Below are 15,478 nucleotides of genomic sequence, written 5' to 3'. Positions count from 1 at the left end.
ATTGATCATCATCAATTTAGCTCTTGAATGCAATGTCCTGCTGAAGCTTAGCTAGCTATGTCTAATTCCTTTAGACTAAAGCTTTAGACTAACATTGCATGATTCCTGGAATTCTCATTAAGAATTTTGATACCTTTATTCTCTTCTTCCACTTAATTTTCGAAAAAAAAAATTACAAAATCATAAAAACCAAAAAAATATTTCTTGTTTAAGTCTAGTGTCTCATTTTAAGTTTGGTGTCAATTACATGTTTCTGTTCTTCTTGCATTTTTTCGAATTTATGCATGTGTCTTCATTAATCTTCAAGTTGTTCTTGATGATTTTCTTGTTTTGATCTTTGAATTCTATTGACTTGAGTGTTTTGTGTTTCTCTTATGCATTCTCATGTTGTTAGTCTCAGTAGTATACAAACTGCTAAGTTTGGTGTCTTGCATGCATTGTTATTTGATTTTAGTTGCATTTTGATTATTCCTCATTATTAAAAATCCAAAAATATTTTTAATTTGTGTCTTTTCAAGTCAATAATACAGAGAATTGAAGATTCAGAACATACTGCAGAGGAATTATACAGAAAAAGCTGGGCATTCGAAAATGCCCAGTGAAGAAGGCAGACTGGCGTTTAAACGCCAGCCAAGGTACCTGGTTGGGCGTTTAACGCCCAAAAAGGGTGCATTTTGGGCGTTAAACGCCAGAATGGATACCATTCTGGGCGTTTAACGCCAGGATGGTGCTAGGGGAAGATTTTGTTTTCAAATCAATTTTTTTTTTTCAAGTTTTCAAAGTTTTTCAAAATCAAATCTTTTTCAAATCATATCTTTTCAATCAAATGTTTTCAAAATTAATTTCTTTCCTTCTTCAAAGATACTTACTAACAATGAATGATTTGATTGAACATTTTTTGCCTTTTCTGTTAAGGAAGGTTTTATGTTTGAATCATATCTTTTCTTGTTAGGCAAGTCATTAATTTTTCAAAACAAATCTTTTTAAAATGTTTTTCAAAGCATATCTTTTTTAAAATTGTTTTCAAACCATATCTTTTAAAATTGTTTTCAAATCAAATCTTTTCAATCATATCTTCTTAACCACATCTTTTTCAAAATAGTTTTCAATCAAATCTTTTTAATTTCTAATTTCAAAATCTTTTTCAAAAATCACTTGATTTCTTTCTCACTTTTATTTTCGAAAATCAATTAAGTGTTTTTCAAAATGTTTTCAAAATCTTTTTAATTAATTTTCGAAAAAATTACTTCCCTCCTTCTCATATCCTTCTATTTATGGAGTACCACTCCTTCTCAATGCACAATTCGAACCTCATCTAATTAAAGTTCGAATTCTTCTTCTCCTTCTTCTTTCTATTTCTCTTTTCCTCTGACACCTCAAGGAATCTCTATACTGAGACATAGAGGATTCCACATTTTCTTGTTCTCTTCTCTTTCATATGAGCAGGAGCAGAGACAAAGGCATTCTTGTTGAAGCTGACCCTGAACCCGAAAGGACCTTGAAGAGAAAGCTAAGAGAAGCCAAAGCACAACTCTCTTTAGAGGACCTGACCGAATTCTTCAAAAAAGAAGAAGACATGGCAGCCGAAAACAACAATAATGCAAACAATGCAAGGAAGGTGCTGGGTGACTTTACTGCACCTACTCCTGATTTTTATGGGAGAAGCATCTCTATCCCTGCCATTGGAGCAAACAACTTTGAGCTTAAGCCTCAATTAGTTTCTCTAATGCAACAGAATTGCAAGTTCCATGGACTTCCAATGGAAGATCCTCATCAGTTCTTAGCTGAATTCTTGCAAATCTGTGACACAGTCAAGACTAATGGGGTTGACCCTGAGGTCTATAGACTGATGCTATTCCCTTTTGCTGTAAGAGACAGAGCTAGAATATGGTTGGACTCTCAACCTAAAGAAAGCCTGGACTCTTGGGAAAAGCTAGTCAATGCCTTCTTGGCAAAGTTCTTTCCACCACAAAGATGGAGTAAGCTTAGAGTGGAAGTCCAAACCTTCAGACAGAAGGATGGGGAATCCCTCTATGAAGCTTGGGAAAGATACAAACAATTAATCAGAAAATGTCCTTCTGACATGCTTTCTGAATGGAGCATCATAGGTATTTTCTATGATGGTCTCTCTGAACTGTCCAAGATGTCTTTGGATAGCTCTGCTGGAGGATCTCTTCATCTGAAGAAGACGCCTACAGAGGCTCAAGAGCTAATTGAAATGGTTGCAAATAACCAATTCATGTACACTTCTGAAAGGAATCCTGTAAATAATGGGACTAGTCAGAAGAAAGGAGTTCTTGAGATTGACACTCTGAACGCCATTTTGGCTCAGAATAAAATATTGACTCAACAAGTCAATTTGATTTCTCAAAGTCTGTCTGGAATGCAAAATGCACCAAACAGTACTAAGGAGGCTTCATCTGAGGAAGAAGCTTATGATCCTGAGAACCCTTCAATGGAAGAGGTGAATTACCTAGGAGAACCCTATGGTAACACCTATAATTCTTCATGGAGAAATCACCCAAATCTCTCATGGAAGAATCAAGAGAGACCTCAACAAGGTTTCAATAATAATGGTGGAAGAAACAGGTTTAGCAATGGCAAACCTTTTCCATCATCTTCTCAGCAACAGACAGAGAATCCTAAGCAGAACCCCTCTGACTTAGCAACCATGGTCTCTGATCTAATTAAAACCACTCAAAGTTTCATGAATGAAACAAGGTCCTCCATTAGGAATTTGGAAGGACAAGTGGGACAGCTGAGTAAGAAAGTTACTGAACTCCCTCCAAGTACTCTCCCAAGCAACACAGAAGAAAATCCAAAAGGAGAGTGCAAAGCCATCAATATGGCCGAATTTGGAGAGGAAGGGGAGGAAGTGAACGCCACTGAGGAAGACCTCAATGGGCGTGCACTAGCCTCCAATGAGTTCCCCAATGAGGAACCATGGGAATCTGAGGCTCAAAATGAGACCATAGAGATTCCATTAGACTTACTTCTGCCATTCATGAGCTCTGATGAGTATTCTTCCTTTGAAGAGGATGAGTATGTCACTGAAGAGCAAGTTGCTAAATACCTTGGAGCAATCATGAAGCTAAATGACAAGTTATTTGGAAATGAGACTTGGGAGAATGAACCTCCTTTGCTCACCAAAGAGCTAGATGACTTGTCTAGGCAGAAATTACCTCAAAAGAGACAAGATCCTGGGAAGTTTTCTATACCTTGTACCATAGGCACCATGACCTTCAAGAAGGCTCTGTGTGACTTAGGGTCAAGTGTAAACCTCATGCCTCTCTCAGTAATGGAGAAGCTAAGGATCTTTGAGGTACAAGCTGCAAAAATCTCACTAGAGATGGCAGACAACTCAAGAAAACAAGCTTATGGACTTGTAGAGAATGTTTTGGTGAAGGTTGAAGACCATTACATCCCTACTGATTTCATAGTCCTAGAGACTGGGAAGTGCATGGATGAAACCATCATCCTTGGCAGACCCTTCCTAGCCACAGCAAAGGCTGTGATTGATGTTGATAGAGGTGAACTGATCATTCAAGTGAATGGAGAATCCTTTGTGTTTAAGGCTCAAGGATATCCCTCTGTCACCATAGAGATGAAGCATGAAGAGCTTCTCTCAAATCAGGGTCAAGAAGAGCCCCCACATTCAAACTCTAAGTTTGGTGTTGAGAGGCCACAACCAAACTCTAAGTTTGGTGTTGAACCCCCACATTCAAACTCTAAGTTTGGTGTTGGGAGGTTCCAACATTGCTCTGAGTATTTGTGAGGCTCCATGAGAGCCCTCTGTCAAGCTACTGACATTAAAGAAGCGCTTGTTGGGAGGCAACCCAATGATTATATTTTATATAGTTTCTTTTGTTATTTTTTGTTATTTTGTAGGTTGATGATCATGAGAAGTCACAAAATCAATTGAAAAAGCAAAAACAGAATGAAAAACAGGAAGAAAAATAGCACACCCTGGAGGAAGAACCCACTGGCGTTTAAACGCCAGTGAGGCTAGCAGTTGGGCGTTTAACGCCCAGTCTGGCACCATTCTGGGCGTTTAACGCCAGAAAGGGGCACCAGACTGGCGTTAAACGCCAGGAAAGGGCTAGAACCTGGCGTTAAACGCCAGAAATGGGCACCAGCCCGGCGTTTAACGCCAGAATTGGCTCAAAACGTGTTTTTGAATGCCATTTGGTGCAGGGATGACTTTTCCTTGACACCTAAGGATCTGTGGACCCCACAGGATCCCCACCAACCCCACCACCACTCTCTCTCTTCTTCCCCCATTCACCAATCACCTCAATACCTCTTCCCCAAAATCCCTTCACCTATCAAATCCCATCTTTCTCTTCACCACTCACATCCATCCTTCATAAAACCCCACCAACCTCACCCTTCAAATTCAAACCACTTTCCCTCCCAAACCCACCTAATATGGCCGAACCCCATCTCCCCTCTCTCCTATAAATACCCTTCTTCACTCCTTCATTTTCACACAACCAAAACACCACTTCTCCCCCTCTTTGGCCGAATACACCACCATCTCCCTCTTCCTCATTTCTTCTTCTTCTACTCTCTTCTTTCTTCTTTTGCTCGAGGACGAGCAAACATTTTAGGTTTGGTGTGGTAAACGCGTTGCTTTTTCGTTTTTCCATAACCATTATGGCATCCAAGGCCGGAGAAACCTCTAGAAAGAGGAAAGGGAAGGCAAAAGCTTCCACATCCGAGTCATGGGAGATGGATAGATTCATCTCAAGGGTGCATCAAGACCACTTCTATGAAATTGTGGCCTTGAAGAAGGTGATCCCCGAGGTCCCCTTTTCACTCAAAAAGGGTGAATATCCGGAGATCCGCCATGAGATCCAAAGAAGAGGTTGGGAAGTACTTACCAACCCCATTCAACAAGTTGGAATCTTGATGGTTCAAGAGTTCTATGCCAATGCATGGATCACCAAGAGCCATGACCAAAGTATGAACCCGGATCCAAAGAATTATCTTACTATGGTTCGGGGGAAATACTTGGATTTTAGTCCGGAAAGTGTGAGGGTGGCGTTCAACTTGCCTATGATGCAAGGAGATGAACATCCTTACACAAGAAGGGTCAACTTTGATCAAAGGTTGGACCAAGTCCTCACAATCATATGTGAAGAGGGCGCACAATGGAAGAGAGATTCAAGAGGCAAGCCGGTTCAATTGAGAAGGCATGACCTCAAACCCGTGGCTAGAGGATGGTTGGAGTTTATCCAATGCTCAATCATTCCCACTAGCAACCGGTCCGAAGTTACTTTAGACCGGGCCATCATGATCCATAGCATCATGATTGGAGAAGAAGTGGAAGTTCATGAGGTTATAGCCCAAGAACTCTACAAGGTGGCGGATAAGTCCTCTACCTTGGCAAGGTTAGCCTTTCCTCACCTCATTTGTCACCTTTGTTATTCAGTTGGAGTTGACATAGAGGGAGACATCACCATTGATGAGGATAAGCCCATTACCAAGAAAAGGATGGAGCACACAAGAGACCCCTCTCATCATGAGATCCCTGAGATGCCTCAAGGGATGCACTTTCCTCCACAAAACTATTGGGAGCAACTAAACACCTCCCTAGGAGAATTAAGTTCCAACATGGGACAACTAAGGGTGGAGCATCAAGAACACTCCATTCTCCTCCATGAAATAAGAGAAGATCAAAGAATCATGAGAGAGGAGCAACAAAGACAAGGAAGAGACATTGAGGAGCTCAAGCACTCCATAGGACCTTCAAGAGGAAGGAAGAGCCGCCATCACTAAGGTGGACCCGTTCCTTGATTTCCTTGTTCTTTATTCTTCTGTTTTTCGAATTTTAGTGCTTATGTTTATCCATGTTTGTGTCTTATGATCATTAGTGTCTTAGTGTCTATGCCTTAAAGTTATGAATGTCCTATGAATCCATCACCTCTCTTGAATAAAAACGTGCTTAATTGAAAAGGAAAAGAATTGCATGAATTTTGAATTTTATAACAGTTTAATTATTTTGATGTGGTGGCAACACTTTTGTTCTTTGAATGTATGCTTGAACAGTGCATATGTCTTTTGAATTTGTGGTTCATGAATGTTGGCTCTTGAAAGAATGATGAAAAAGGAGACATGTTACTGAGGATCTGAAAAATCATAAAAATGATTCTTGAAGCAAGAAAAAGTAGTGAACACAAAAAAAAAACAAAACAAAAAAAACAAAAAAAAAAGAGAGAAAAAGAAAAAGAGAAAGAGAAAGGAAGAAATAAAGTTGTGATCCAAGGCAATAAGAGTGTGCTTAAGAACCCTGGACACCTCTAATTGGGGACTTTAGCAAAGCTGAGTCACAATCTGAAAAGGTTCACCCAATTATGTGTCTGTGGCATGTATGTATCCGGTGGTAATACTGGAAGACAGAGTGCTTTGGGCCACGGCCAAGACTCAATGAAGTAGCTGTGTTCAAGAATCATCATACTTAACTAGGAGAATCAATAACACTATCTGGATTCTGAGTTCCTAAAGAAGCCAATCATTCTGAGTTCCAAAGGATAAAGTGAGATGCCAAAACTATTCAGAGACAAAAAGCTAAAAGCCCCGCTCATCTAATTAATTCTGATCTTCATAGATGTTTTTGGAATTCATTGCATATTCTCTTCTTTTTTTTTATCTTATTTGATTTTCAGTTGCTTGAGGACAAGCAACAATTTAAGTTTGGTGTTGTGATGAGCGGATAATTTATACACTTTTTGGCATTGTTTTTAGTATGTTTTTAGTAGTTTTAGTTGAGTTCTTAGTATATTTTTATTAGTTTTTAGTTAAAATTCACTTTTCTGGACTTTACTATGAGTTTGTGTGTTTTTCTGTGATTTCAGGTATTTTCTGGCTGAAATTGAGGGACCTGAGCAAAAATCTGATTCAGAGACTGAAAAGGACTGCAGATGCTGTTGGATTCTGACCTCCCTACACTCGAAGTGGATTTTTTGGAGCTACAGAAGCCCAATTGGCGCGCTCTCAACGGCGTTGGAAAATAGACATCCTGGGCTTTCCAGCAATATATGATAGTCCATACTTTGCTCAAGATTTGATGGCCCAAACCGGCGTTCAAAGTCACCCACAGAAATTCCAGCGTTAAACGCCGGAACTGGCACCTAATTGGGAGTTAAACGCCCAAACTGGCATAAAAGCTGGCGTTTAACTCCAAGAGAAGTCTCTACACAAAAATGCTTCATTGCTCAGCCCAAGCACACACCAAGTGGGCCCGGAAGTGGATTTTTTTTTGTCATTTACTCATCTCTGTACACCCTAGGCTACTAGTTTTCTATAAGTAGGACCTTTTACTATTGTAATAGGGAGGGAGAGTCTTTTGATCATGTTTTGAGGATTGAACTCACTTTGGGAGGCTGGCCATTCGGCCATGCCTAGACCTTGTTCTTATGTATTTTCAACGGTGGAGTTTCTACACACCATAGATTAAGGTGTGGAGCTCTGCTGTACCTCGAGTATTAATGCAATTACTATTGTTCTTCTATTCAATTCCGCTTGTTCTTTGTCCGAGATATCACTTGTTCTTCAATCTGATGAAGGTGATGATTGACACTCATCATCATTCTCACCTATGAACAAGGTGACTGACAACCATTCTTGTTCTACAAGCATCTGAGGCTTAGTGAATATCTCTTGGATTTCTGATTGCATGATGCATGGTTGATCGCCTGACAACCGAGTGCTCGCCTGACAAACGAGCCAGCCATTCCGTGAGATCAGAGTCTTCGTGGTATAGGCAAGAACTGATGGCGGCATTCAAGAGAATCCGGAAGGTCTAACCTTGTCTGTGGTATTCTGAGTAGGATTCAATGATTGAATGACTGTGACGTGCTTCAAACTTCTAACCTGCTGGGCATTAGTGACAGACGCAAAAGAGGGATTCTATTCCGGTAGGAGCGGGAACCAACCGGTGATTGGCCGCACTGTGACAGAGTGTATGAGCATTAGCTTTCACTGCGAGGATGGGAGGTAGCCACTGACAACGGTGAAACCCTACACGAGCTTGCCATGGAAAGGAGTAAGAAGGATTGGATGAAGGCAGTAGGAAAGCAGAGAGATGGAAGGGAAGGCACCTTCATACGCTTGTCTAAAGCTCTTACACCAATGATATACATAAGTAACTCTATCTTTATCTTTTATATTATTTTCGTTCATCACCATATCCATTTGAGTCTGCCTGACTGAGATTTACAAGGTGACCATAGCTTGCTTCATACCACCAATCTCCGTGGGATCGACCCTTACTCGCGTAAGGTTTATTACTTGGACGACCCAGTGCACTTGCTGGTTAGTTGTGCGAAGTTGTGTTTATGCCATGGTATTGAGCACCAAGTCTTTGGAGCCATTACTAGGGATTGTTTATGTTTTGAAAAGTAGTGATCACAATTTCGTGCACCAGATACCATGGACAAAGACCATTTTACAATGCATGTCTAACTGATAGATTCGGTGGACCGCCTTGTAGCTACCAACAAGCCCCACCCTGTGCTCAGAGACCATCCTTCCAACACAGCCCAATCCACCATACTCACAAGCTTCTTTTCACCATTCACTACCACATGATCCTTATCCACCCCAACGCCAATTCAATTACTCCCAAGAACCACCACTATCCTACAAACCATGTTCATATCCATCAAGCCAAGAATCACAGGTTCACTTCAAAGAATCAGTAAACCAATTCAATACAACCCTTCAGCAACTGGAGCAAGCAATAAATCAACTATCTTCCAGACGTTCAGCCCCTCAACAGACTCCCATGGCTTTATGTGGAGAATCCAATGAAGAACGCAGTACAAAGAAGATGCTAGAAGCTCCAGTGAACAGCATAGAGCATAACTTCGTACTGGAACAAGTAGAGGACGCTGTCATTATAGAAGAAGAAGAGTTGGTTGAAGATTTAGGAGATGCCGAACCGCCACCTGAATCCAGAATTATGGATAATTCTGTCAAAGATGTTACAATTGATGCTAAGGAGGATTTTGCACTGCCTTCAATACAAATATCTTACGAAGAACTGAACGGAATAACCCAAGACGCAGGTTTCCTTGATGATGATAATCACAAGTCCTATTCTCTTAGTGACGAACTTGCATCCTCAAGTGAATTCTTTGAGACAGAAGAATCTTTCCCGAGTGAACATGAAGATGATGCTGAGGTAGATTTTTCTCAACCTCCAATATATGACTTGAGCGATGATGAGGGAGAAATTGAAGACTCTGATCAAGACATGGTTGACATGGAAGAAATTTGCAAAAAAGTGGAGGAATTCACTGAAGACCATAAGGGAGTAGATCCTGCAGAACCACTGGAAACACTGATCCCAAGGCCATTACCACCCAATACAGACTTCAAGTGGGTAAAATCCTTGACTCTTATCTTTATTTTTCCACTTGAATACGGCTTGCTTGAAACAGATGGCCAGCTTGGAGCTCTCTGCGGCTTTAAGAGTAAAAGGGAAATGACTCGCACTCAGAGTATTGTAAAGCTCAATTGAAAGGATCTCGGAAGCTGTTTGGTCACTGCAGTGGGAATTCATATCACTCATCACCCGGTTGGAAAAATGCAGATCAAGACAAAAACAGGTGTCAAAGTGGAATTCGGGACCCCGGAATTCACTCTAGAAATCAACACTCTTGGGGCCTTGTCACTTGCTTCAACTTACTTGAAGGCTTTCTGCGCCTTGTTTGGGACCCCGGAGGCTACTGGAACTCCAAACATTGGTGGAGATTTCTGGATGAGTTCAAGCACAAGCCGCCATAACAGAAAGCTCCTCAAATTTCCAACTTAAGGACTTTAACTAAAAGTGCTAGGTGGGAGACAACCCACCATGGTATGATCGTTTCTTTTTCATTTTTATTCAATTCTATTTGTTTTCAAGTTTTATTTTATCCTTCATTGAACCTGGAATCATACATAGCATTCATATTAGTATTGCATTCTGCATACTGCATTAAAAAAAATGCACGCGACGCAGCAGCGTCGCTGACGCGTCCGCGTCACAAGTGCATTAGGAGAAAAGAAAAGTGAACAAAGAGCCACGCAAAAGCATGGCTGGAGGCATGCTTTTGGCACAATTTGACCCACGCGACCGCGTCGCTGACGCGTCCGCGTCACATGGGAACCACGCCTCCCACGCGTCCGCGTCACCCACACGGCCGCGTGACCTGGTAATCGACGTAAAAGGGGTACATGGCCGAAAGTTGTACTAGAGTAAGGCTGGACTGGCGCTAGACGCACAAGCCTTACCACGCGAACGCGTGCCCTACGCGAACGCGTGCCCCACGCGTCTGCGTCATCCTCCAATCTTGGCCACCCACGCGATCGCGTCAACCACGCGACCACGTCACCCTAAAAATTGGCAACAAAAGTTTCGAATAGAGAGTTGCGCGAACGCAAGGCTGCACTCGCGCCAATCGCACAAATCAGGCCACGCGCTCGCGTGCCCCATGCGTCCGTGTCGCCTGAACTTATTACGCCCCACGCGGCCGCGTCACCCATGCGACCGCGTCGCCAGCGTCGCCAGCGTCGCACAACCTATCCAGATCAGTGCCAATTTTCTTATCTTTTCTTTTCTAATCCTAATTTTTTCTATCTTTTCTTATTCTATCTCCCTCCTTTCTTACTTACTTCTTCTTCCCGTCTTTCCCTTCTCATTTCTCTTATCTTTCATTTTTTTTACTTAATTGCATACTTTCATTCATTACATTATTTTCATTGGTGTTGGAATTTTATTTGGGTCATTAGTTTTTCTATATTTTTGTGGATTATTTGACAATTATATATTACTTTTTAAAGGGATGCTTGCATGTTCAATTTAATACTTTCAAATAGCTTATTTACCATGTATGTTATGTGCTTGTGAAAACGCATGTATGGCATTATGCACTATTTTTAAGATTTCTTTTAATCTTCTTTTATAAATGCTTGCTTTTCACAAAACCCTTTTTATATTTTATTAATTAAATACAATTGTCAATACAAACGTTATTGTTAGTTTCTTACGACTAACAATACATTAAAGCTTTTGATGCTTGATCTATGCTACTCATGCCTTTGCCGGCATGCTAATAAACATCTTGCATCCAATACTCCCCATGCCTTGCTATATTTCCATTGACGAACTGATCACATGGAACCGCGACCATGTCTTCCATTCACTATTCTCCTTACTTGACATGATACTCACTCGTACCGCCCTCTTCTTTGCTCTACACCTTTGACTTCATATCCCTTTCTCCTCTCCCTTTTTCAGGCTGGCCACCAGAACGGGTAAGGAGAAAGCTTCTACAATGAGCAACAGCTAAGGAACCACAACACCCACCCACCTGTACATCTCAGTATGCACCGAGGACGGTGCAATCTTTAAGTGTGGGGAGGTCGATACCGATCTCCACGGGTTAGTTAGTCCTTTCTCAACACCAGTTTTTGTTTTTCATTGTTGCATTTGCATGTTTGATTACATATTTATTTTTTGTGCATATTTTACCACTTGGCTAAAGTAATATTTTCTTTTTCAAGAAATTTTTATAGTATTTCACTAATTTGAATAAAACTTTTTGAAAAACTTGTTTGAAGAAATATTATTTTGGAACATAGCTTAGAGCTCGAACACACAAAACCAGTGAGATTTTGAGCCTATTTGATTGGTTGCATTTTATCAACCATTATTTCATTTTTGGTGTGTGTTTTTCTCTCTAAAATTGTGATTTTTGTCTTGCTTAATTCTATATTTCTATTGTTTGATGTATGCATGCACTGATATGATTGAGGCCCTTGCTTCACTAAGCTTACATACCCATATGGCCTTACCCTTTCATTATCCTTTGCAAACCAATTTAAGCCTAATATACCCATTTGTTCTTTACTCTAGCTCATTACTAACTCTAAGCGGAAAACAATAATGTCCTTAATTTGAATCCTTGGTTAGCTTAGACTAGTAAAAGTGCTCATGATTTAAGTGTGGGAAAGTTGGGTTTGAAAATATTTGGTTTGAATAATTGGGTGTTGTATATTTTAGTGAAAATGTGCAAAATAATGGTTGAGCACATGTTATTGCATTGAGAAAAAAAAAGGTGAAAAAAAAAAGAAAAAAAAGAGAAATTAATAAAAGGGGACAAAATGCCCCAAAATAAATAGTAAAATCAATGCATATGAGCTGTACTCAAAACTTGGAATGCATATATATGTAGTAAACACAGTTAATGAGAAATTAGATTTTGTATTTTAATTAAATGGATTGTCTTAAGTTAGGTGGAAAATTTATGTTAATTAAGGATTCAAATTTTAGTCCACTTGGCCAAATACAATCCTACCTTGACCCTAACCCCATTACAACCCTTAAAAGACCTCTTGATTTGTGTATTGGTGCATTAAATTTTTGTTGATTGTTAGATGAAGAGCAAGCTAGAGAAAGCAAGATTAGTAGAGAATTGAGAGAATCGACCCTAGACACTTGAGAGTTAGAGTGATATACACTACCAAGTAAGGGTTCAGCGCTTAATTCTATGTTCCCTGCTTTTATGAGCTATCTTCTTCTTGCAAGTTATTTATATTGTATTTTGTGATTTAAATTAGTGAAATCCAGTTCATATTTATTTTTGAAAGATTTATTTACTTTTTCACCAAGTAGGTAGAATCATTTTAGCATGTAGTTGTATTCACATTCATAGGTTGCATTGCATGAGTCTTGCCTTTCCCTGCTCATTTATTTGGTCTCCTTGAGTTTAGCATGAGGACATGCTAATGTTTAAGTGTGGGGAGGTTGATAAACCACTATTTTATGGTTTACAATGTGTTTAATTGTGTGGTTTTATCATGGTCTTTACCCACTTATTCATATAATTAGCATGCATTTATATTTCCTTCCTAAAATTATTACATGATTGAAAACATGCTTCTTTGGTCTTAATTTAGCTAATCTTAATCCTCTCTTATTACCATTCGATGCCTTGATCTGTGTGTTAAGTATTTCAGGCTTTATAGGGCATGAATGAGTGAGAGATTGGGAAGGAAGCTTGCAAAAATGGAAGGAACACAAGAAGTTGAGGAGATGACCAGCGAGAAGTGACGCGTACGCATCAGCGACGCGACCGCGCGGAAGAAAGGAATCCGCAGTGACGCGGCCGCATGGCTCACGCGACCGCGCGAATTGGAAAAGCACAAGTGACGCGGAAGCGTGGACGACGCGAACGCGTGGCAGGGAAAAACGCGAATGACGCGTCCGCATGGATGGCGCGATCGCGTGGCGTGCGCGATCTGCAGAATTACAAAAGTCGCTGGCAGAGATTCTGAGCCACATTTCAACCCAGGTTTTGGCCCAGAAACACAGATTAAAGTCAGGGAACTTGCAGAGACTCATTAGGCTCTCATAATTCACTTTCGATGATTTAGATCTAGTTTTGAGAGAGGTTCTCTCCTCTCTCTCTTTAGGATTAGGATTTAGGATATAGGATTTAGGACTTCTCTTAGTTTTAGGAGTGACTCTCAATCTCAGGTTCAATGTTCCTTTACTCTATGTTATTTCTTATTTTCAGACATTTGAATGCTTGCTTGTATTAGTTATATTGCCTATTTGGCCTATGCCACTTTCATGATGATTTCCCTATTTAATGATATTTGAGATATTTCAGTTTAATATTGCTTTATTTACTTATGCCATTGATTCTTCCCAATCTGAAGATGCTTTTATTCCAGTAGATTTAATTTCCTTTCTTTTGGTCTTGGTTAAGAAATCAGTAACTCAGGAGTTATCTTAGCTCAAGATAATTGATAACTGTTATCTTTGCTAATTGAACTGAACTTCAATAATCCCAACCTTTTCTTAGGAAATAAATAGGATTCGAAGGTCTAATTAATTAGTTCCTTGACTTTCCTTTGCTTTTAGCAAAGGTTAACTAAGTGGAATTAAGATTCAACTTTCATTATTATTGCTAAGAATAACAAAGTCTGGACTTCCAATTTCTCATACCTTGCCAAAAGTTTGCTTTACAGTATTTATTTATTCTAATTGTTATTTAAATTAATTGCCATATTCACTCCTCATTCTTGAAACCCCAAATTTACAATCTCCATAACCAATAATAAGAACATACTTCCCTGCAATTCCTTGAGAAGACGACCCGAGGTTTAAATACTTCGGTTATCAATTTATTTAGGGGTTTGTTACTTGTGACAACCAAAACGTTTGTATGAAAGGACTTTTGTTGGTTTAGAAGCTATACTTGCAACGGGAATTTATTCTGAATTCTAGACCACGCAAAAGTTCTCTCATCAGCGTGCCACTTGGTGTCGAGGGCGTGGCACGCCATCCACTATTCCTCACTTGGGCGTGCCGCTTGAACCCCAAGTGTGGCACGCCAGTGTCATTTAAGAAGCAAAAGCCATTGGGGCGTGCCACTTGAGTTCGTGGCGTGGCATGCCAAACAGAAGAATCACTTACTTACAAAGAGCGTGGCATGCCAGACCCTAGGCGTGCCACACTAGTTCAACTTTCCAGAGAGCTTGATCAAGCGTGTAGCAAGGGCGTGGCACGCCAGACCCTGGGCGTGCCACGCTAGTTCAAGTCTCCAGAGGCAAGAAAAAGAGGAAAAAGGCTAGGGCGTGCCACTTAAGCTTGAAGGCGTGGCACGCCAGGCTACATGGGTATTAAAAGACCCTGGGCGTGCCACTTGAGCTCGAAGGCGTGGCACACCAGGGATGTTATTGAAGAAGAGCGTGCCACTTGAGGGACTAGAAGTGGCACGCCAAGCCAGAACTGGAGGAGCACGTGGCATGGCACTGAAGCACCAGCCACACACCAGCTGGGAAGTCACACTTATTGAGTTTCTTTTTCCTCCAAATTGTAATTTTCCTTTTTCACTTTTGTAATTCTTTTATTTTGAGAGCTAGGAGTAGTATAAATACCCCTAAGAAGTACTGAAAAAAGGGGGTTAAGCAGTTAGAGAGCTAAGTTTTAGATTCACTTTTACACTTCATCATCTTCTTTACTTTTGAGTACTTTTCTTTGAGCTATGAGTAGCTAAATTCCCTCTCATTGAGAGAGGGAGCTCTGTTGTACTTGATGGATTGATGATAGTGAAATTCTTCTTCTCTTCATCTTCTCTTTGATTTGCTAGAAGGAATTTCGTTTTCCATGCTTAGTGTTCAATTATCTTGGAAAAGAGATTGAATGCAAAAATGGGTTTCATGGGAACCTTGGAAAAGGAAACATGAAACCATGCTTGAAATCCCTTCTCACACTTGAGTAGGATCTGGGTTTTGGTGTTTGGATATGGTGACATATAATCCTCCCTCTACTTGGACCTATGATGATGTGTGGTATAATCAGGGTCCAAGCATATCTCTCTTCATGAACAATTAGACCAAGAAATTGGCTAATGATCAAGATCTGAGAGATTGAGTCACCAAGGGATTGGGGCTCAATCGATCATGATTGCCAAGAGGTCAA

The 15,478-nt window shown here is 40.4% G+C and overlaps 1 non-coding gene across 1 annotated transcript; it reads right to left on the bottom strand.

The window, feature by feature from the left end:
• Positions 1 to 1,981: 1,981 nt before the first annotated feature.
• On the bottom strand, positions 1,982 to 2,089 carry LOC130953923 (small nucleolar RNA R71). The gene has a single exon (XR_009076084.1). It is a non-coding gene; the product is annotated as a small nucleolar RNA R71 (small nucleolar RNA).
• Between the last annotated feature and the right edge of the window lie 13,389 nt (positions 2,090 to 15,478).

This window comes from Arachis stenosperma, chromosome 9 (assembly GCF_014773155.1).
Source record: "Arachis stenosperma cultivar V10309 chromosome 9, arast.V10309.gnm1.PFL2, whole genome shotgun sequence".
Lineage (NCBI taxonomy): Eukaryota > Viridiplantae > Streptophyta > Magnoliopsida > Fabales > Fabaceae > Arachis > Arachis stenosperma.
This window is presented reverse-complemented; position numbering and strand designations above follow the sequence as displayed.